Source organism: Panulirus ornatus, chromosome 68, assembly GCF_036320965.1.
Source record: "Panulirus ornatus isolate Po-2019 chromosome 68, ASM3632096v1, whole genome shotgun sequence".
In the NCBI taxonomy this organism is placed as follows: domain Eukaryota; kingdom Metazoa; phylum Arthropoda; class Malacostraca; order Decapoda; family Palinuridae; genus Panulirus; species Panulirus ornatus.
Genome location: NC_092291.1, coordinates 15601562 through 15618143, shown reverse-complemented (window position 1 = coordinate 15618143; position 16582 = coordinate 15601562). Strand labels below are relative to the sequence as shown.

Sequence of the window (16582 nt, the reverse complement as noted above, 5' to 3'; positions counted from 1 at the left end):
CTTAAAACCCCCCCTAAAATCCAAAAAGAAAAAAAATTAACAGTAACTCCCTAAAACCTTAAAATCAATAAACACGAAGCCGCACTACGAAAAATAATCCCTTCCTAAGTCACACAGAAACACATTACATCACATACAAATACGACCCTCAAGTAGAAAAAAGAAAAATGGCAAAACACGAATAATATTAATCAAGATAATCGAATCCCTCCTTTCACGAAAAACCATGGGCATTCGAGACACATTCCCCTATATCAAAAAAAAAGACACACAAGACCCTACCAATAAATTACAATATTACACAAACTCTCTACAGAAGACCCGAGAAAAGGTAATGAGGCGTGGCGGTAAATTAGTAGGGTAGTCTGTCCCGCGACGCTAGCGGTTTGAGATAAGAGCAGCCGCCTTTGTTGGGCCAACCTAATTAATATTCTCGGGGATCCCGCATAACACAAACTCATAAAACAATGCAGTCCTCGGCCTCCAGCTCGTTACCCCTCCCCCTCAACCCCAACTCCCAACAAACACACCCACACACACACACACACGCGCACACACACACACTACCCCCACCCTTCTCTCCCCTCCTCCAGGCTCCTGAACCTTCATCTTCCTCCTCCTCCTTCTCCTCCTCCTCATACGGATTCTGACTTAAAATTTCGTCGCTAGGGATCTCATATATATATATATATATATATATATATATATATATATATATGGGGGAGGGGGGTGTCATTTCATGTGTGACGGGGTGGCGGCAGGAATGGATGAAGGTAGCATGTATGAATATGTACATGCGTGTGTGTGTGTGTGTATATATATATATATATATATATATATATATATATATATATATATATATATTCGTTTGGTTATTGGGTCAACCAAACATCCCTTGTGGTTGCCAGGGTCTGAACGCCACGTTAGAGCATCTGCCAGAGTACCTCCACCAACACGTTTGGTAGCCAAGGCTCTCCCACCACCAGAATCTGTGCGTCCGGGACTCAATCTGTATCAGGTTTACTTGCAGAGGTTCTGCTACCAAGTCTTGGATACCTGGGGTCCCTGCAACCCTCAAGTTTGGTGGCAGAGACTCAAAACCATCAAGTCTGGCCGCCTGTGGGTTGGGGTAGGTAGGTTGGGGGGAGTGGGTGTCTACCGCCAGACTCTGCCACCATCAGAACGTCTACGATCCTTGACCTCTTCTTTAAAAATAAAATACGACACGAGGTGCCGAAGACATTTCGCTTACGATGGTTAAAGCGCCAACTTAGAGAGAGAGAGAGAGAGAGAGAGAGAGAGAGAGAGAGAGAGAGAGAGAGAGAGAGGAAACAATATATACATCATAACGTAGACTTCAAGAGTATGTAATCTTTTCAGAGTTTATTTCTCATTCCATTTCCCACATATCAAAACCTTGAGTCTTCGGTACGACCCTCTTGACATAAAAGCAAAAGGAGAGGAGGAGGAAAGGAGGGAGGGGGGTGGTGTGGTGTTGTCGAGGGAGGGGTGTTCTGGCTAAGTTTTCGGGGAGATAATTCCCAAGGAAGCGAGCCAACTGAGAACTTTGTGTGTCAGTTTCACTTTTTGTAGGACGTTCTCGGACCTTCCCACGACTGGACCGTAGTGGTCGAGAAGCCCAGGAGAACAGTCCAGGGTCCACAAAGTGACTTTTTTTTACACTCTCTCTCTCTCTCTCTCTCTCTCTCTCTCTCTCTCTCTATATATATATATATATATATATATATATATATATATATATATATATATATATATATATATATATATTATCATTATTATTATCATTATCATTATCATTACTACTATTATCATTATCATTACTACTATCATTACTATAATGAAGTAACCCTACACGTTCCTGCAGCTTCAAGGCACCCCACTACAAGCAGCAGCTGGGAAAGGATGGACTCCTCTATAATTGGAAGGTTCTTCGACGCGACTGTAATCCCTATCACTATAAACGAGGAAAAAAAAAATATTGGGCATCAGTTTCCAATATGATGATAATTTCAGCTTAAGGGATCGGGTACTGTGCCAACTCTGGATCGAAGACCAGGCCAGCGTACCGGAGGGTCAATGACTTATCGTCGTGCTTAAGGCACTGAGAACCCTACATACACCACGCCCACTGCGACATCAATTACGCCCACCTTGACACCATCCTGCCCAACGTGACACCACCAACCACCCACCCCCATACCCTGCAGGGCGTTTTAGCAACATAAGACGGGCCATAGGGGCCTCCTGGCCCCCGTACTACCTCGAGTAGCCCCGGCCATCTCCCACAACACACTCGCCTCAGCTGGGGAAAAAGTCTTCGAGGCAATTCACTTTGCAAGGCAAATTTCGCGTATTTTACGAAACCGAATTTGCTTGCTCTTCGGCCTTATTCATTCCTAGTTTTTGAAGGTTCATTCCCATGGCATTTGATGTGATGGATGAACCACCTACGGTATTAAAAGGCAAACACAAAACACAGCAAAACAACAGACACGAAACAAAACGACGCAAGACAACATAAAGCCACCATACAGCTGGAACGTAATGCAATAACCAGTTGGAAATTATAATTGGGTTCTCGCCTTAGTGGCGGTGGGAAAAAAAAAATTGGTACTGAATCTAATTCTAATGACGAGAAGTGAAACTGGCTCAATGGGGGGGAATGGGCCAAGTCTATATAATTCAGTACCAGCCAAATAAACCAAATTAATTTCCAGGCTTTCCGAAATTAGTTCAACCTCGGAACGCGTTAAAAGAAGGAAAAAAAAAAATATACATATATAAAACTCTGAATTTGCGACTGGACCCGGTCCAGTGGATTCCCTGGCCAGGAAATGCAGGAGACATCAGGGTACAAGGGACAGAGGGGAAAAAAAGGGCATGCATTCGTCATGGAGCAAGGGTTAGTGTCTCAATGTTTACTTTCTGACCTAGCCAACTGGTGGTCCATACTATAGCAGACACGGGCAGTAAAACATTCATTCTATAACTAAGTACAATATAAACGACAAGACCTACATTACCATTCTTATAATATATATATATATATATATATATATATATATATATATATATATATATATATATATATATATATATATTCCTATGAGTCCACGGAGAAAATGAAACACGAAAAGTTCCCAAGTGCACTTTCGTGTAATAATCATATCATCAGGGGAGACGCAAGAGAGAAACATAACAGTCAGTTGATATACATCGAAGAGACAAAGCTAGGAATACCCTGATCACGCGCAAAATTGTGATCCTTTCCTATATATATATATATATATATATATATATATATATATATATATATATATATATATATATATATATGATCTTACCATTGCGCGCCACAGACTCGAACCCAGGCTACCCAAGACAGTGGTCGGTAGCCTAGGTTCGACTACAGGGCAGGCAGTGATATACACTGGTTTATAAAGGTGACTTTTAAAAGTATATCATCCTCACTGATACAGGAATAAAGGGAACTGGATTTAATGGAACATTTTGACACCTTCAAAGGAATGTTAGTGCTGCTTCTGGAAACACTGGAACCTTCCATAAGTTTTGGAGGATTATACGCGTAGCGTCTTGAAGATCTGGAAACTTCAAAATAATATGAATATTTGCTGAACTTCAACGTTTTGCTGGAATTTTCGTGATGTCTCTTTTAAACACAGACACTTGCCAAGAATTTTATTGAAATACACACACAGCCTCAGGGGACCGCGACCATTCCGTAGGTGTATCTGGATTACTCGTGCAGCAACTGGAAACGCAGAAACCGGATGTTTTTGATATGAGTGTGGCCTGTGTAAACACGGAAACCTCTTCCTCAGTTCCACTAAGATATTCATGCAAGGCTCTAGAAGTACAGGAGCCTTCAACAGTTTTATAGGGATATACGTGTAGGCTCTTCATACCCTGGAACCTTCACTGGTTCCGCTGGAATATTCGTGAATCCTCTGGAAGCTCCATAAACTTAACAGTTTTGCTATTATACACGTGTAACCTCACACCGGGACTTTTAAATTTTGCTGTAATGTACGTATGGGGCTCAGAAATCATGGAAATTTTAAACAGTCACTGTGGAATATTCGTGCGGCCTCTGGAAACGAGGGAGCCATCAACCTCCCCGCTGGAATATACGTGGTGCTTCATCCGCCGACTATACTGCACCTCATATCCACAACGACACGGGACTCAAGCCACGCATCACATCGCTACCTGCTGCTGGCGTGGCTGGAATTCAGCGTTTGTGCAGTCCTCGCTGGAGGTTCCAGTAGGTTTGGAATGGTAACTCACCCCGTGCGACTACGTACATCTAAGGTCTCTTCAATCAACAAGGTAATACGCTTTACAGTTTCACTATGATGTTGCTGGACCTAAGAATACTGACAAAGTAGGCTCTCTTGCTAGTTCAGCTCACTACTGAACGCCCCTGATGTTTGTCTGGTTCATCCACTGTGACGGAGGCATACCGCAGCCATGCATGGTCTTCATTCGGCTTCCGTCGTCTTAGTTCTTCCTTTGGAGGGGGTCGACGATGAGGTAGGCATCCTGGGGAAACACTGCAGGCACCCGTAAAAATTTTGTTAAACTCCTACTTTTCTCGGGATTATCTGGGGATTAACTGAGTGCGTTATACCTCGTACTGGGCTCTAGCAGGTGTATATTCCTGCTTGTATATTCTAAACAAGATCTTGCATCGTTTGGCCGGTGTACATTATATATACGAGGCGGGTCCCGCTACCACGTTCCGGCAAGTAGGCTGTAACCCGGCTCTTGTATACATTCCGGGGAAATTTAAGCTCTTTTACTGGAACAATGCGGGCAGCGTGTGTATGTGTGTGATCTTTGTATACACTCCTGAGTTCTGTTATTTCGCCTACTTTATATGCTAATCATACACAATGGGCCACTGTAATCGAGTGACAGCGTGTTACTTTAAAAATTCCAATCCCTGGCTTATCTTTCAACCGTACGCCATCATAAGACTGGCACCATAATTCTCCCCGATAACTTTTCCAATATATTTCCCTGGATGAAGGAGCTATCAGCCATCACGACTCGGCTCCTGCAGGATCTCCAGACGATGTCGTGGAGCAAGTTAGTGTTATCCGGGATGCCTCGTCTTTCCTGGTCAAGATTATCTTCTTGAGCCGCGGACGGGGAGGTGGGTGGGAGGGAAGAGAGCAGGAGACCAGTCAAAGAAATGGGAAGGCGGGGAGATAGGAAGAAAGGTAGCTGGGATGGCGGGGTTCCCGGGGAGGTAACACGACACGCAGCGCAGGAGGGTGTGAAGAGAGACAGAGATAGGGGCGTATATGCCAAAAGAGAGCATAGCAGTAGAGACACCGGGGGTGGTGTGTGGCGGCACGAGAAGGTCATTTGAGCATCAAGGTAGGAAGCCTCGTAAATTGTAGGCGGAAAAAAAAAGTTGGCCTGTGCACAGCAAGGCAAGAAGATTGGGCAACAAGGTACTGCATAGGGAAGCAAGGTATGGCAGTCCTAAGGTTGTGGGGGAAGGGCCGTAAAAACAGGATTTCTATGTATAAAGCTGCGGAGGTAAGACGATACATTGTATGCAGGGAAGGAAGGAGAAGGAGAAAGGAAGAACAGTCAATACAGTGTAAGGTAACATGCGAGGTTTCCTAAAATCCTCCTACAACGATGCTTACAGAATATCCTAGACTTCAACTTCACCCATACAAACCTTACTGAAAAAAAAAAAAAGTAGCAGACCCTACGAAAACGAAAATTCGAGAATTTATATTCAAGAGAAACGGTGCGATCATATGAAGCTTGTCAATTTACGGATACACGAAGTGTCAGCAGCCTTCGAGAGTTCGTTTCTACCCAGGCAATATCCGGCCCGCAGCCTAGTTCCTTCGATCTTACCTTCTCTTACAATGGTTTCGGAGGTTTCCCCTTCCCTCTGAGACCTTACCTTACCTTTCGTATACTTTACGATAGTCTCAAAGGTCCTTTACTTACCACCCTCAGCGCTGTCTGTGGCTTTACGATGATTTCGAAGGTCTTCCCCTCTTCCCAGCTCGGTCAGGGACCTTACCTCACCTTTCGTATATCTTAAGATGGTTGCAAAGATCTACCCCCCAACACACACACACACACACACACACACACACACACACACACACAGCTTGGTCCGGGTCCTTAATCACATAACGATGAGTTCTGAGGTCTCTTACCCACATAGTTTGGTCTGGGACCAAGCACCTCTACTCCGTCAGGCTGTTGGGGGCCGCAACTTGCAGGCCTTCGTATTCCCTAATTATTACCAAGGCTCCTGAGATAAACTCTTTGGAAACATGTTTAGCTCGTTCTTGAGCATTAGTCATCGATACCCAAGCCAATTCTTCCAATAACTGACATCAAACGCATGTCACGATTTTGGTTTATATAGAGGTAGGCGTTACCGGACTCCAATTGTTTGTGATTACGCAGCATGCGAAAGGCACACCTTCGGCAAGGTTTTTATCACTGCCTGAGAACGCAATGGAGAATTGTTAAGACCTTCTTGCTCTAAAGGAGACCATCATTTCCATAAGCGTAATTGGAATGCAGCCTCGAAGCTGCAGAGGCCCCATTAAAAAAGGGGTCCTAAGGGATGTGTGATACTACCAATACATCGCTACCGCGCTCAATATTCTCATAAGTTGTTTTATCTAATTACGTAAACCCCAGTGGAAACGCTGCCTTACTCAGCGGTCTATTACAGAGGAGAGCAAAAGTTTTAATAAGGTTCCATTTTCAAATTCAAGTCATGAAAATCTATCCCCCCCCCCCCCTCCGCCAAACACACACACACACACACACACCAAACAATCAAAAACAAAATTCATGACACTGTCCTTCCTAGCCGCCATCTTACAGGGAGGGTACAGCATCAATCATTCACAAAATATGCCTCAACTGCATTACCGGCACAAAAAAAAAGTGTCAATCAACGCTTAGTGTTTTGATATACAACTGTAAATTCGACCTAATTCTGCTGTTGTATGCTGAACAACTCATAACCCCATAGCTACAGTTGAAATCTTGAATCAATTCTGCCTCGAATCAAAAGCAGTTCAGGCTACCAGTATTGGACGAAATTCCTCATTTTCAAAATCAGCACAACTACAAATTTCCAACATATATGTCAACCATGCTCATATACTTACGAACAGTTCGTAAGAGTTAATTCAGTCTTACGAAATTTCTATTTTCTGTGTCAGTGGCCATCATGGGTGGTGGTAGGAGTCAACTACCATCACCCATGGGCCACTCACGTAAAGTTTCGTTCCAACTGGCCCAGTACTTTCAGAGGAAACGACTGAAAAGCTATAAAAAAAAACTGACCGACAACGAACGCTATGAGATGGCATGAGCTCACATGACGTTAAGCACTGGTTATCTTAAAACAGTCTACTGTTTACTAGTTCAAAACCATTGAAAAATGTAAATACTTTCCTTTTCTGCAATCTTCATTATTTTTCGTGTCGTTTCATCAGCTTAAAAGGTTACCTCTATCGACGGTTTATTAGGTTTAAAAAAAATAAAAAGGTACCGGAACACCTCATTACGCAGGAGCAGCAAGGTTTGAAGTGACACTGACGGTTTGAACTTAAGTCTCCACTGTGTCTTCAAGTTGCCCGGAGCATTTGCCGAATCTTTTTATACGATGAAAAGCTTAGTGAAGGCCCATGACCTGGTGAGATGTATACCTGTGTGACCGACTTGCAAATCAATCTTAACACTGAAAAAACTTAGGCTTCACTGTGACAATACCGTAAGTTGTTCATAATTTTCATCAAAGTGTCTAAACTCTGGGTAGACTGGGTTTGGTGGGGTTCGAAGGACTGTTGCGAATTTGGCTGTACGTAAGATACGGGTCCCAATATTTTCGCACATATAAAGCTGGATTTATCTGTTACTTTATGCCCCTGATTACCTTGTTTCAAACCCATCTTACACCTCTCGGGTTTCAACACTGTAGAGTAGATTGGTTCGGTTTATTTTTTTTTCCTCACTGGAAAATCTATCTTAACTCACTCTACGTTGGCAAGTTAAAAATTCATAAAACTGGTTAATATCATTTATATCAGAGTTGTGCTCTTGAGCTAAACGACCTTCATCAAACAGGGAAAAGAAACGCTCGTCAATTTCGTAAATGTAATGAATCTTGTCTTCAAAGTCGATTTTGGAGGCTTGCATCTACTTCCAGAGCTCGGTGTGAGTTCCCAAGTACCATCTGATCTTCATATAATCTGTATTGCCTGCAACTTAAATAAACATAGCCTTGTTATTATCTAAATATGTATTTACCATATCTAAACGAACTTATCTTCTTTTTTTTACAGCGGATAGCTCCTGTGCGTCACTTAGCAAGTCAGGTGTAGAGCAATTTCAACTCGTGAATGCATAATCTGACTGCCATATGGCACCTTTGCTTTGACCGACTTTTGATTGAAGATTGGGGGGACCCAAGTCGTTATCGATCTATAGTAAATCAAGGATTGTATATCTCATTACTTTCCTTGCGCCACTTCGTGTCTGACATCAAATCAAAGTCATTCCAACCACCGAGAAACAAACATATTTCTAGCCTGAAAGAATTTATCGCTAATTAAGACTAGCTAAGTCCAGCCACGTTCGTACGACCTTATCAATGACTCGCTGCATTCAAAGTCTCATAGACGATCAATTGACCTAAACACTAGTATTTCTACATCTACCTAAAACATCTTAATTTACTACGAAGCTTCTGTAATTTACTAAGCTAAAGACACAAAAAAACAAAATAAAGATTAAAAAACGAGGATTGCTTTGCACATCACTTGCGATGGCACACGTTCGAGGTCTTAGCCTGGAAAATGGCAACGCCGTGTTCTTTTTAATTTATCGTCCAATATATTGTCTGTGATGATCGCTGCTGGGAATTCTTAAAGTCAGCTGCGGTGAGGTTAGGTCTTGGATGGCCATATATTTCTTTGGAGACTGTTTCACGCATCCCCACATTTTCCTTCAACTTTAAAGTCATTCACACTTTGTTAAGCTGACTTTTGATCGCTGGACGGGGCAATTACTGGATGCCAAACCAATTCACCCGCGACAGATTCCTTTGTTCTGGCAGGAAGATAATTTTTCTTTGTGTGTGTGTGTGTGTGTGTGTGTGTGTAATTATTTGGACTGTCCAATCGTCGAGCCCTGTCTCTTGAACTTTCTGTCATACAACTTTTTAAACTTACATGTCCACATAAACCATTTCGTCAGTTTACTCAATGCAGCCACAATTCTTACTTAATAATAGTTCTTCGTAACATATATTCTATTTTCTAAGAACTATATTCCTTAATTTCATGTTATGGCCTCTGGTTGTTCTATGTTTTGTGGTGTGTGTGTGTGTGTGTGTGTGTGTGTGTGTGTGTGTGTGTGTGTGTGTGTGTGTGTGATTACTGCTTGTTGTAAAGTTTTACACTCGTTACCCATCTCAAAATTGTACATTATACTCTGTGTGTGTGTGTGTGTGTGTGTGTGTAAAAAAATAAAAACTAGAACAAAGTAGTCCATGGAAAGTAAATAGTCAACCAAAGTCTCATCTGCATTCTTTAAGAATTTTCTGCTGTTCCCATTCCTCTGGCCTCAAAATACTGGAGAGCTTGTTCCCCAAGGTGTTCTTCAACAAATATTCGTATCGGAGTACCCGACATGTGACCCTGAGGGACAACACTCTTTAACTGCAAATGTAAGAAACACCATGGATCCCCCGGTGGGAAACAAATTCAGTGACTCACTTACTAGACGTCTATCTACAAGATGTAGGTCTACGTGATCAGACACGCTGCCGTGAGTACACGGGAATAAAAGTATATTGCAATATGGATCTAATGTACTTCGAAATGATGGATACGACTCGTCTAGGCAAGCTCCCAAAAACTGCACTGCACGGTTGTTTCTCAGATCTAATAGGCTATCTGAGGCTGCAAACCGCAGATATGAGCACCCATATTCATCGCGTACACTTTATACTAATCAACCAGTTCTCTCTCTCTCTCTCTCTCCCCGATGGTTGGTGCGTCATGTTGCTCATATCTACTGGTAAAACGTTGAACATTTACAGGCTCCGGATGTTGTTATCGTGTTTATCAACAAGGAACACTTTAGACAGCTGCATCCCTGCACTTTTCCGGAGATAATATTTCCGATATGAGCTAAACAGCGTCATACTACAAGATGAGCGGATTCCGCTATAAATGTATACCTTCGGGAAATTTTCATAGTCTTTTGCCTGTCCAAGTTGCCCCCGTTGCCTCACAGCTCAGCGAGGCTGTTAAGAGGCTGTGATTCGTAGGCCTGCGTACTATCACACATCCTGGCTAGTCTGGTGGTTATACTCTGAAGGTTTGGTTGGTCATTTGGTCTTTGGTCCTATCAACTGCCACACGGCAAATTATAACCAATCAAAAAATCTTCAACACCTTCCGGCGTTAAATTTCAACATCACATACACTCAGATGTATTTGACTATATGAGGCCTTTTCAAGTTTCTCCACCAAACACTTCATGGTGATTCTAATGGCTTGAAGCGATGCTATCTCTCGGCCTAGGTCATTTTCACTATCTGAGCATGGCAATATTTTTTTCTTTTTATCAAGCAGAGTCTTTAAGCAACTTTCCTTTACTTGGATATCAATTTCGCATCGAAGTTTCGTTTTCATCACATCACATCATGCAGAAGGCTTGGAAGGGTCCTCTTATCTCAAAACCTTTATGAGACACTCGGTATGTTGCTATTCAGTTCTTCCAAGAACTAAACGCACTCTGTAAAGGTGGCAACATGTTAGGAAATAATATCAAACACTGGTAATTTTCGTCACCTGCAGCTGAAGATACACATGAATATCTCTTCGGCTGAGCAACCACAGGATAATTGAATGGAAAACATCGTAACGTGCAGACGAACTAAACCTTGCAGTGTTGAACCACATCAACCTGGTGGCGGGACCAATAGAAACAACATGCAGCTCCCTGGACAAGATCATGTCCAAGTCGATGCCACCGACAAACTGACCAATATTCTGTAATCGAATTGATACTGTTCGTGCAACAAGACTTGCATCATGGATGAAAGATACAAAAAATAAACCTTATGCTACAATTTATCATCGACAGAGAATATATATATGTATGTATGTATGTATATATATATATATATATATATATATATATATATATATATATATATATATATATATATATATTCCTGAGTCTTAGGGAAAAATGAAACACGATAAGTTCCCAAGTGCACTTTCGTGTAGTAGTCACATCATCAGGGGAGACACAAGAGAGAAATATAAATAGTCAGTTGATATACAAGAAGTATGTTAGCAGGTCTTCATCAACACATGAGCTGCCTACCCTTCAACTTACTCAAACCTGTCAAAACATTCACGTGGGAAGCTGCTCTGGTCTCTGAGGAAGACTTAGCACACAAAATCCAGGGTGAGAACGTCGTACTGGCCAGCAAACTGTAACTGACGAAACGTGCAGCACTTTCAACAATTCATACTAAGTCTTCAGACAAACTCAAGACACCATCACTATGCACCCTGTACGTCGAATCTCGCTTTCGTCTCTCTATGATGAACAAAGAACCAAAACCTTCCTGACTCTTAAAGGCCACAGCAAAGGTTATATCATACTCAAGGGGGGTTAACCCAGCGATAATGGCCAGTATGTCTGGCTTGCAGCTGGTGCCCGCAAACTTCCGACTCACTGCTCTAAACCGATGAGGGTGAAGGCAAGAAAGCATTTATGACTAGAACTAGGCTGAACTGACGTTTGACCCCCCCCCCCCCCCCATAACCACTGTGAAACCAAGGTGCATTGCCCAGTAGGTGACCCTGTTAGAGTCCAATAGGGGGGGTTTTCTGTTCCATATTTGCTTTCTGCTGTGTACTGATCCCTTATCAGCCAGGCTGCTGCTACTGGTGACCGCAGCTCGCATCCCCACGGCAGGTGGGACACACATATCCTCACGTCCACCGGCTCAGCCATGATTCTTATACCTCGGGTACATAAACCGAGCAGCCCGAGTCCCTTGATGACGATAATTTTTCCAGGTTGAACTAGTACCTATAATCAAGATTATTATCCAGGTTATATCGTAACTTACCCAGCATGAAGTTAAGGCCTTTGTGCCCATACTACAAATCACAAGTATTCTGCAAATGGGGTGTGATTTTCATTCCTCAGTTCTTCTTTATATAACAACAATGCAGACCCTTATTGTTCTTTGCAGACCTAATTCAGCAATTTCAGCCTTAAAAATGTGATGAAACTACAGAGCATTACTTTGAACGTTAATATATTTCAAGGCTTCAGTTAACTCCTGGTGTCACTGAGCTTAATACAATCTTGTCTTCAATTAATCAAAGGATTATTGTTTTGGCCATTTAATCGAAGGATTATCGTCTTGTACAACAGAGAAACTAAGATTCCCCATATCATTTTTACACTCATATCTTACCTCGTACAGTGAGAAAGTAAATGTTTCTATAGTTACTTACTTTCCATTGACATCTTTACTTTTAGGTCCATAGACTTACTTATCCCCTCACCCTCCAAAAAATATGGAAGCTTCTATGAACTTTTTTTTAAATGTGTTCGGCTGGAGTCGTAGGACAGCTCTTTCTACTGTCCACATTTACTTAACGTCTCCAAAAAGACAGTTCTAAAAAGTACGAATCTACTTATCATGAAATATGCCTGACTCTTTTTCACAATCCTTTGCTTAGAAGTATGACCTACATGATCAAGATCTTTAGTAACGCCGGCCCGGTACCCAGGAAATTCAAATCTTGATTATAAGCAAGAAGGTGTCTTAATGTCCTTGTTTCGACGGCTAATCAACGCTTATACTACAAGCTCCTTAAGGCCCGTTCTCTCTCTGCCAACAAATGTATGGTAAATCACATGCTTTTCTGTGGCCTATACTCAAAGGGAGACAATTGGGGGTATGGAAAGGTTTGCTTATTTTAATTCTTTTACGCGCATCATCCCTGTTTTATGACTCCTCAACCTTTTGTCTCACTGAAGGAGAGACAAGAAAAGCGGGAGAAAAGTGTTGTTCTATCCTTTTTAAATCACATTCGTTAGTTCTCGCAAAAACTAAGTCAAGGACAAAGTTCTATGAAAAAAATATAAAAATAAACCAGTGCGCAGAAAGCAATCATTGTGCCATTTTCCTTCTAATGCAACATTTTAGATATAAAAATAATTCAATACGTGCCATGAATGGCCCTTGTCTCAGACTAAAAACATATTTCTGAAAAGGAACATAGTTTAAGGCTCACTGAATCAAGAACTGGACTTTGCCAGGGAAGCTTCAAATCAATTTAAGTTTTATTAGCACAGAGAAGACTTTATTAGTACAGCATATTGTACCCGTGAAAAATTATATTAAAGAAATGTTCCCTTTAACACAAAAATAATTTTTTTTACTGAACTGAAACATGGCACTTTAAATGGATCCTCACAAACAAACGCGGAGTGCTATTGGCACACTCAGCAGACCCTACTAGCAGGTCTTGATCATACAATAGTGCATCAGTATCTTAAATCATAAGATAAAGCAATTCTATACAAAAAAAAAAAAAGAATAAGTGTATCCGATTAGTCTAGCCGTAACAGCCACTAACAGCTGAGCGGCCAACCTTGGTCTGAGACCGAACTCCTGGGAGTAAACACGAGCCCCGAAACCAACGCAAGGTATTAGTGAGGTGCAAGGAAAGATGACAAACTCCCGTTTAAACTTTTTCAAAGGCTTTTAAGGGAATGCACTTCGATAAATTATCCAAGAGTGCCAATCTTCTGATGGGGACATCAATGATTTAGGTTTTCTGGTTTTAAAGCTTCTGTGCTGGACTTAGTTGCATGTCGCAACAAAAACATCTGTGTAGAATCCAGGCACAAATTCAATCAAGCATCCAAAATTCAAGAGAATTACATTAAATATAAGATCTTCGTTTTACACTGGACGACCACATCTGAACGACTCCTAGCTACTGATGCATCCATGATGGCAAGGTTTACGTCAAATGAAAGTTTGTTCCTCAAAACCAATCCAAGATCTTGCACATGATTTCTCTGTGTTACGGAGACCTAACTGAATTTGTGCCTTGTGCTTCACAAACTCTGTTGGCAGCTAAATACAACAGCCTGAATCCCATAACATAAAGGAACCCACCAAGATAATCAAATTATCCTTTTTAACTTTAGTAGTACTAAAACACCATTCTACATCGTTCACTTTATATTTCCATAGTTTACTTCCAATTGAGTCAAATATAGTGCGTTTAACATTACATGCAGGTAAATGCATACACCAAAGTGGGCAGTGACATAAAAATTTGCATTACTTGATATACATTCAAACTATAAATATTGTATTATGGAAAATTATTAGTTTCCTGTAACCAGGCTGGTGGTAATTTTACCTCCATTTCAAAAAATTTGAGCCCATTTTTATCCTTTTTACCTACCTTGTGTCATGTCCATTACCTACTTAACTTTTTAATGTGATTTAAAAAAAATCGCTATGCCACACATGTCATATTAAAAAAATAAAAGTGCCCCACCACTAAAGTGCTGGATATTCACACTAACGAAAAACAAATCAGGCTCAATCTGACAATAAAGCTTTGGTTACATTCACACCAACATAAACCAAAGACATGGTTCACACTGTCACTAGAGGACAATCAAAGTTCACTTTAGCACGAGAACACGGACCAGGTTCATGATGCTACAAGATCGCTTGCCTACTTTCCTTAACACGAAAACCACGATCAACACCATCAAAACTAACACTAGAAGGACGAGTATTTCACATATCTGACCATTGTCCTGTTTCACACGAGCAATGGACCGCAAATCATGTTCTACACGGCAATCCTGGTTCACTTTAACTACAAAGGGCAAACCATGTCTCACCACCACAAAACCCTAGACCAGGTACAGACGAGGAAATGATCGCAAATCACGGTAACATTAGCATCAGACTGTAGACCGGGCTCATACTAAGCACGCCACGGTATAACAAACTTAGTGAACCAGGCTCATACTCACAATGGAGTGCTTGACATGTTATCACTAGCAGTCGACCGTGGACCACAATCCATATACTTCTACACTACACCAGGTTCACACGCCATTGAGAGTAGACCTAGGTCCTCATTTAACAGGACCGGAACCACACTAACATGGTATGAATCGGGTTCCAAAAGTACACTAGCATGGGTATGTTCATTCGAACGTTAGAATGGAGGACCGGTTGGCTTTCACCAGCGGTAGTACGCGGGTCAAGTCCACATACAAGGATGTAGGACAGACCCAAAATGGCATAAAAGCTGAAGTTAAATCCAAGCAAGCACTGTATACTGTTTTAGTTTCATACTTGGACGAGAACTGGAGTCAGTTTCATTGCCACTGGAGGGTTGCACTACAAGATCTTTGCTCCAACCAAACCTACAGGGTATCATCACATCAACTGAAAGATGAGCAAATTTCACACAAACGTTGTTGCATTGCCTGGTTTCCATTAAGCCTGCGACCCAATCTGATCCACTCCTCTGCCACTAGAGTGTGCATGAGTGATGACAACAATAATGTGAATGACAGTTAAGTTCCTAATGAGACTGGACCTGGACCAAGTCCACATTTCTAAAGTAGAGCCAGGTTCACACAACAGCGTAAGTTTCACAGTAAAACTATTCAGTCTTGGGACATCATCGCACTAATATATATATATATATGTACCCATTTCCGAAAAACACTCCGAGAACATGTAAGTTTCACACAAACAAGGTTGAGCACAAAATGAAATCACAATGACTTCACAATCCTAAAGTATGATGGGGCAAAGCCCCCATATAGGAAACGCCGACCACATTTACTATGAACTTCGCGCAGAGTGGGCCAAATTCACACTATATAACGCGAACGAGATTTAAACATCACATAGCGAGAGCCACATTTAAACAAACGACTGGGCTCAGTGGAGAACGTATCAGAGTCAAACCAACAAACGTCAGACTTGTACACCAGAGCGTGTGACCGTTTCACAGTAACAAGCGTAGACCAGGGTCGCACTAACACTTGAGCAGGAGCAAAGAAGCAGACCAACATCGCACAATAACTGATTCAGAGGCTCTGTAACCTCGGGGTCAACGTGACGGAACGCTGCTGAACTCAACCACTTGATGGTAAACAAACAGGAACGGTAAGCGCGAGACGACCACAAGTTTCTTGTCTTGTGAATTTTGCAACTTTCATGGCATATTAGCACACACTCACCTGGCTAACACTTGGTGAGGGAGTAAATGTGCACTATAACGCACAGCACACACGGTTATCCCTTATATGTTTAATATAATCACTGTGAACACCGCGGAAGAGAGCAGCCACTCCTCTCGCCTCCCACTCCCGATGAACACTAGCGGCCTCTGTCAGGTCAGTTGCCAACACGCGCGCACTCCATCTCAGTTGCCAT

The 16582-nt window shown here is 41.9% G+C and overlaps 1 protein-coding gene across 2 annotated transcripts in view; it reads right to left on the bottom strand.

The window, feature by feature from the left end:
- Window positions 1-16521, bottom strand: part of LOC139747439 (uncharacterized) — an 801413-nt gene extending 784892 nt beyond the window's left edge. For both annotated transcript variants that reach the window (XR_011712392.1, XM_071659788.1), the window contains exon 1: window positions 16387-16521. The gene's annotated coding sequence lies outside the window, so the exon portion shown is untranslated. The remainder of the gene's footprint in view (window positions 1-16386) is intronic.
- Window positions 16522-16582: the final 61 nt, after the last annotated feature.